Here is a 7689-nt window from a genome sequence, read left to right on the forward strand (position 1 = left end):
ACAAAAAGGTCAAATATTTCATAGACCTTCTTTGATCTTCTCCATTGCTGTGCTACCAATTTCTCTTCCACACGTTTTGATGGAAAGGGCGATTCCTCGCATGGCATGTTAGAGATTGTTCCAGGTTTCTCCACATTACCATCAGCTCCCTGCACCAGCCCCGCAGGGATTTGGATTTGCTATAAAAAGTGGCCACTGAGTAAAATAAATGGCACAATGAAACCAAAACACGTTTGTGAAAGTCACTGGTACTTGGGAAAGTCGCTGGTACTTGCAGTAACCAACCATTTGTTGATGCACTTAATTTTTTTCTTTTAATGTTAGAAGCCCTGTGTTGTAGTCAACTTACTTCTAAATGCTGTATACACATATATATAGATATATATAGATATAGATATATATATGAAATATCTTACCTAACCTCTGCTTTCTTCCATGGAAGTTTTAATTGCTACAGTAGTAGGGTTAAGAATCAAACTCAGCCCCACAAGCTGTGTTTACTCACAGAATCAGTTACTAATAGTTATGGATGGAATTCTGTATGGATTTGGGGGTGTAGTTCCCCTGTGAAGCAAACTGAGGGACTGGTCAGCCCCCTGAGGGTCTGGATGCATGGAGGGGACACTGAGGAGCAGGAGCAGCTCCCAGCCCAGACCCCTCCACGCATCCAAGGACACCCACCCTGGAACACTCACGTTTAACCCACAGATGCTCCTGGTGCCAGGGTGAGGCAGCAACAGCTTCCCCAACCCCCCTGATGTCATGTGAAAATGCAGCAGAAAACATTTTCCCTCTTGGCTTGGCACAACCTCTGTTTGACTTAAAAAATGACTGTGCTGGGGGTTTTTCTCTTGGTTCTTGTTAACCATCACCACCTTTCCCTCATTACTGGAACAAACACGAATGCATTTGGACTGCATTTCATACCGTTTTAGAGAGAGATCACATCTCTCTGTGCCCTGTTAGGGCTCAAGGTTTACTTAAGGCATCACTTATATATTAAGTATATTTAAGAACAGTGGCTTTTTTGCAGGATTATATTGGGGAAATACAATACCTCCAGCAGATTAGGAGACATTGAATTAAAAACCCTGAAAGGTTTCTTTCTTCAAGGAAGCAAGACATTGATTGTGCTAAATTACCAGTTTCTGATGAACCACGATAATGCATCGACTGGGGCAGATGAAGCATTTAAGACCAGCCCAGAATGCCACTAATGGCACTGGCACATCAGATGTGATGTTGCAGCCATAAATTGCCCACTGGGCTCTGGATATATAAGTGCCAACACAATAAAATGTGCAAAATCACATCGTTCTTGCAAGCCCAAGCCAAGTGGATCAGTCAGATCCCAAGCAACTGCAATTCTGAACCAATAAATAATAAATTGTAAGGTAACAGCCTGAGAAACAGTGTTTTTATTATTTTAAAGTAAAAAGTTATGTATAAAATGAGAAGCAGAAATATTAGTTTCTGCAAAATGAAGTTCTGATTGAACTTTTTTTTTAATATTGTGAAAAGTAAAACCTAATGTAATTACAGGAATAACCCTTGAATATTACGCAAGTGCATGCTTAGGCCTTTTGGAAAGAACAAGGTCTCACATGTTTTTCTATTTTAAATGCCTGCTGCACCTCCTGAAATCCCCGGGGAATGCGCTTAGCAAAAGGTGAGCTCAACATTTCCAAAGGCACAGAGCCGCTCCGCGGGGCCGGGAATTCGGGAATTCGGGCACTGGCGCTGAGCGGGATCGGCACAGCGGCCGCGTCCAAGGCTACGCGGGAGCCCGGGCTGGCTCTGGGGGCTGCGGGTGACATCCCTGCCCACGAGGCAGCCCCGGGGTTCAGCTTATAAAAACCCAGCAGCGCTGTGTTTTTATTTTACCTAAGAACGGCTGAGAACAGCCGGGCTGGCGGCGGGCTCGAGGCGCGGGCGGTGATGCGCGGCAGCCGCTACCTGCGCCCCGTCCGTGCCCAGCCCCTACCGGGGCTCGGCCGAAGGCGCTCCTGGCCCCCGCGGCCGGCGCGGCGCCTGGGGGCTTCTCTCGCCTTTCGGCCCCGCGGTGCAGCCCCCGTGCCGGCCGCGGCGGCGGCGCTGGAAAGCCCCGCGGGGCGGCTGCCAGGCGGCGGCGGGGGCGGCAGGAAGGCGGGCGGACACGGGCCGTGCCCGCGGGGGCCGAGCTGACGGGAGCGAGGGAGGGAAACAGGACAGGAGCCGGCTGCCCTCCCGCCCGCCCGCCTGGGACACGCCTTGGCCGCCCGCCCGTCCCCGTGCGAGGCCGGGGCTGGGCCGGGCCGGGCCGGGCCGGGAAGGAGGCGGCGCTTCCCCCGCTGCCCGGGCGGCGCGGCCCCGTCACGTTCCGCTCCGCATGGCCCGGCACGGCCCGGCACGCCCCGCACGGCTCGGAACGCCCCGCACGGCCCGGAACGCCCCGCACGGCCCGGAACGCCCTCAGGGGCCGCCGCGGGGGCGGCTCGGGGCTGCACGGCGCCCGCCCCTCACGGACCGTGCCCGGGGGATCGAGCCCTCACAGCGGCCCGGGGCAGTGACACAGCGCCCGCTCCTCACGGACCGTGCCCGGGGGATCGAGCCCTCACAGCGGCCCGGGGCAGTGACACAGCGCCCGCCCCTCACGGATCGTGCCCGGGGGATCGAGCCCTCACAGCGGCCCGGCCCGGGGCAGTGACACTGCGCCCGCCCCTCACGGACCGTGCCCGGGGGATCGAGCCCTCACAGCGGCCCGGGGCAGTGACACAGCGCCCGCCCCTCACGGACCGTGCCGGGGGGATCGAGCCCTCACAGCGGCCCGGGGCAGTGACACAGCGCCCGCTCCTCACGGACCGTGCCGGGGGGATCGAGCCCTCACAACGGCCCGGCCCGGGGCAGTGACACAGCGCCCGCCCCTCACGGACCGTGCCCGGGGGATCGAGCCCTCACAGCGGCCCGGGGCAGTGACACAGTGCCCGCTCCTCATGGATCGTGCCCGGGGGGTCGCGCCGTCACAGCCGGCCCGGTCCCGGGGAGCCGCACGCCGCTCACCCCTCATCTCACCCCCCTCCCCGTTGAGCTTCCCACAGAAATGGTGTGAATTCCTCTCCCCAGGGACACAGTGGATGTCCCGGCCGGGCAGCGATCCTGCTGATGGAAGAGCGTGGGAACCGGTGTAAAATGAATATGACATTTCCTTCTTCACACCTACGCGTGTTGTGTGAGCGTTCTCAGCGCTGCCTCACTGCATGAGCTGTGCTCAAGGGTCACTCACTGTCCTTTCCAAATTCATGGAATCGTAGAATGTTAAGGGGTTGGAAGGAACCTTAAATCCCACCCATTCCCACTCCCTGCCAGAGGCAGGGACACCTTCCACTATCCCAGATTGCTCCAAGTCTCATCCAGCCTGGCCTTGAACACTTCCAGGGATGCAGGGGCAGCCACAGCTTCTCTGGGCACTCCGTGCCAGGACCTCCCCAATCTCACAGGGAAGAAGTATTTTGTAATATCTAAACTAAATTTTCCCTCTTTTGATTTGTACCCATTATTCCTTGTCCTGTCACTACAGGTCATGGTGGGACCCCTCTCCAACTTCTCTGCAGCCCCCTTCAGATACTGGAAGGTTGTTATGGGGTCTCCATACAATCTCTAAATTGTCTCCGTGAGTCATTAGTGACCGTCCCTCACCCACCCGTGGTACCTCAGTGTCCTCCTGCCACTGGTACCCACCTGGGTCTTTTTTTTTACTACACAAAAGTGGCTGCTGGTTGCACACATAAATGCCTCCCTGATCATTATTGTCCCCACTTGTACCACGGCTGGCACAGTGAAGCCCCAAATGATTAAAGCACAGACATGAAGCGTTCCTCAAAGGCCAATTCTGTGGCTGCCAAATCCGGGGCTGAAAAGAGATGCCTGTGCAAAATTAATTTGGCTTATCTCTGGGCATGGATTAGAAGCCTTATTAGATATTCATCTCCTGCTTTTTGCACGGAGCCCTGTCTAGCCGGTGAGCAGAGCGGAGAGTGTTTCTTAACGAGCAAGGACTCCGTGTTCTGCTTTACCTTTGTAACTCGGGGTGTGCCTGTGGCTGAGAGACCCACATGCCCCAAGCCAGCTCTGGGGCAGTCAGCCATGCTCTCACAGCTTTTTGCACAGGGCCAGAAGGTTTCATGGACACTTGCAGATGGTGGAAGTGCAATGGGAATTAGAAGATTTAGGATCTGGTCGAAACTCCGAAAGGGAACTGCCAGACATTGGACTTGGGCCCACCAGGACTCTGTTCCTCTGCCTTCCCCTCTCATGGCTGCTTGTGCTTACATCCTTGCCTGGCCCCCAGTCTCCCTTCCAGCCCTGCTGCTCTCTACCAGTTTCTGAAAAAAAAATTTAGTTTGAGCTAAAGCAAACTGCAGTTTCTCGAACACAGTGCAGGTGTTGCCCTCCTGGTGCTTGAGTGGGGCAGCTTCTACCCTCAAAGATCCCTAGGAAAATGAGGAAGCTGAATATCTCATCTTCAGTCCGAGTGCCCAGGCTGAGCCCAGAGCACCTGCAGTTGCAGAGGAGAGCCCGCTGGGCCTCACATGGATGAGATCCTCCAGGAATTCAGCTGGGAGCATCTATCAAACCTCTGCTGAGAAATGCAACAACTGCAGCTTCTCAGAAGCTTATCAGTTATTAGCTTATCAGGTCAATGGCTTCATCGTTAAGATGGCAGAACTCACCCTTCCCTCCACTGCCAGGTTTTGGGTGCAAGCCCAAGGCATGTTGGCATCAGACATTTCCACAAAAAAAAAAAAAAAACCAAAGAATTTTAGAATTATTTTAGTGTGGAAAAAATATCCCTGCTCCCTTGCTTCCTTGGCAGAGAAAGCCAGTGAACCTTTTCAAAGTTGTTATCAGCTTAAGACAGGGGGTTTATGGTGGAGAGTGTTGGACAACCTTTGTGATCGGTGTACTGCTCTCGTCTGGAATATTCATGGAACAAACAAGAACAGGGCGGCCTGCTAAGGATGTGTGTGGGTTATTAAGATAAATGTCTGGAAGGAAAGTTCAATCACGGCGCTTTCTGCAACCTAGGAAATGTTAATGCCAGGCAACTTGTGGGCAGTGACAGGGGTGATGTGGTAGTGAGGAGAGGCCAGAGTCCACTGGGAACACGTCTGCCAGGGAGGCAGCGCTGCCGCGACCTCTGCCCGCAGCACTCGCCGAGCACGTCCGCGCTGGACCGGGCACTCTGAACAGACAGGGGTTGCGGGGCTGAAGTTTGGTGGGACATGTAGAGAGAGATGCAGCTGTCCCAAGTGGAAAAAGACACAACGTGACAGTCTTTGAGCACGTAAATCTGTGTGTCTGTCAATGATTTATGTGCTGGGGGTGGCTGTGCGTTGTGACTCCTTTCACCTGGGCAGGGACCTGAGCCCCAGGCTCACCCAAAGGTCCATCAAGCAGGGCTGCAAATGCGTTAGAGTCAGACTGGGATGGAGGAAATAAATCCTTATACAACCAGCTGTTTTCACACAGCAAGATACAGCCACCTCTTCTGTGTCCTCAGTGATGATAAATGTTCTTGTTTGGGTAAAGTTGTGCCCTTCAAAAATCTGTCTTGTGGTGACTATTACAAGTTTGATTAAAAATCTCATGCTCTTTCTGACAAGCACGGCCCGCATAACAAAATTAATGTGATGGACAATTGGCTTGCTAATAAGTGCAATTAAGCAGTATGGGGGCTTGGTTTTATCACAGTTTGTTGGGAAAGCCACAGAATTTTTTATGAAGCTGGTTTCACGGAAATGAAATCATTGATAGTTTTGTACGGGAATGCCATGGAAATCCTTTTGTTTTCCCGGCTCAGAAGACGCACACCGTTTTTCAGAGTGAAGGAATTCATTTGGCTTCTCTTTGTTACTCACAATTACTTTCTGAACCCCTCACCCAGGGACCTCTGTGGGGTGGTCTCACTTGAAGAACCTCCCCACTGGGTCAGATAAAGTTTGCATCAAAGCCGGTCAAAATACAGCTGTTTGTTAATAATGCAGTGAGGGATCAGCCAGGATCCAAGTAAAATTATCCATCTTGCTTGACCTATGGAGACTGAAAATGCTGTAGCGCCATGCTGGCATTGTCCCCAGTGCCACGGGAAAATTGTCAGAGGTGTTGTAATTCCAAAGAGATGTTTTCTTTAATTTCTGTGTGGCTGGTGGGCTCCTGATCAGAAATGGGGATCGAGCCTGGACCTGAGCCACATCCAGCCATCTTCAGAGCATCTTCTAATTGGTGAAATAAAGCATAGACCACCCCTCTAAAAAACTGTTCTGTGGTCTGTGAATGAACCCAGGCAAGGGCAACAGGAAACAAATCAGGATGGTGTGCAGGTCATGGATTCATGAGAGGGCACAGCACAGAGACAGCTGCTAGCACAAAACTGCTGCTGGAATGATCAGATCAATAACGACCTGGGTGGAAAAGGGAAGGGAGAGGGAGACAACCTTCCCCTGAAAGCAAGCACGGACAGCAGGAGAGAGGAGCACACAGCTGGTTGGGTTGGGGCTGGGTTGTTTTTCAGGAAAAGAAAACTTCATCGAGTGGGAATCATAAAAGGTTGCAAAATCAAAGAGCCAAAGACTGGAAGGGCTTTGGTAAATATTAACAAATAAAGAGCTGCATGCTTTGAAAGACTAAATTAAAGGCAGTGAGAGCCTTTGTAGCGATTTGAATGACGGGGGGTCAGTTCTTAGTGAGTTAACACAGGGCTCACGGCCGAGGGGTGTCTGGGTGGGAGCTGGGATCCTTCCTTAGGGCGTGTCAGTGGCTGCTCCAAGGAAAGGGCTGTGCCAGCAGCATGTCTGTGCTGCTGGAAACACCCAGGAGATACTTCAGAGTGAATCTTCCTGCAAGGGACAACATGGCAGCAAAAAGAGACTGGAGAGGAGTCAGAAAGGGTTGTGAGCTGGATCTGGGTGGAGGGGCCCATTCACAAAGGCTGGCAAAGGCATCTCCCACCTCCATAAATGAAGGATTGTCAGTTCCATTTTTGAACTTTGCCCTCCCTTGATGATTTGGCATTTGCACGGTGGCTGTTCCTGCTTGTCTTCACCTCAGCAGTTATCTACCAGCAGGGTTTGATTATCTCGGGGCAGCGCTCTGTGCCTGTGACATCCCTTAATTAAACTATGACAGTTGCTAACTGTGGAAAAGAAAAATACTGGAGGGAAAGAACCCTCACTGCATTCTCATTACACCACAGTATTCGAGAGACTTTGGGTGCCACACAGGAGAGCGGTACAAAGGATATTTTTAATGAGCTTCAGTAAAGGTGCCCTTGATTTTGGTTTGTCTCTAATTGTGCGAGCTTTGATCTTGATTTCTTCAAGAGATATTTTACTGTGCACTCAGATGGCACCGAGAGGCCTGAACAATTTTTCTTTGTCCAGTTTCTAAGAGAGGAAAAAAGTTTCACCAGGGAAAGCAGCATCTTCAGAATCTGTCCCTGTAATTGTCTCCAAATAATTTCTGCAGATGGAAGTGTGCTCAAGTGACATGGAACACATGCTGCACTGGCACGTGTGAAGTCAAATGCTGACTCCAGGGATGTGTTTCATGCTTGGCTATCACACGCAGGGAGAGGAAAGCTTTAGAAATGCAAGAAAGAGGAATATTGCAAGGTCATGTAGCTGCACAAACCCAGCTCATGGCCTGGGACTT

This window comes from Chamaea fasciata, unplaced genomic scaffold (genome assembly GCF_029207755.1).
Source record: "Chamaea fasciata isolate MVZ Bird 193981 ecotype frontalis unplaced genomic scaffold, bChaFas1.0.hap1 SCAF_13, whole genome shotgun sequence".
In the NCBI taxonomy this organism is placed as follows: Eukaryota; Metazoa; Chordata; class Aves; order Passeriformes; family Sylviidae; genus Chamaea; species Chamaea fasciata.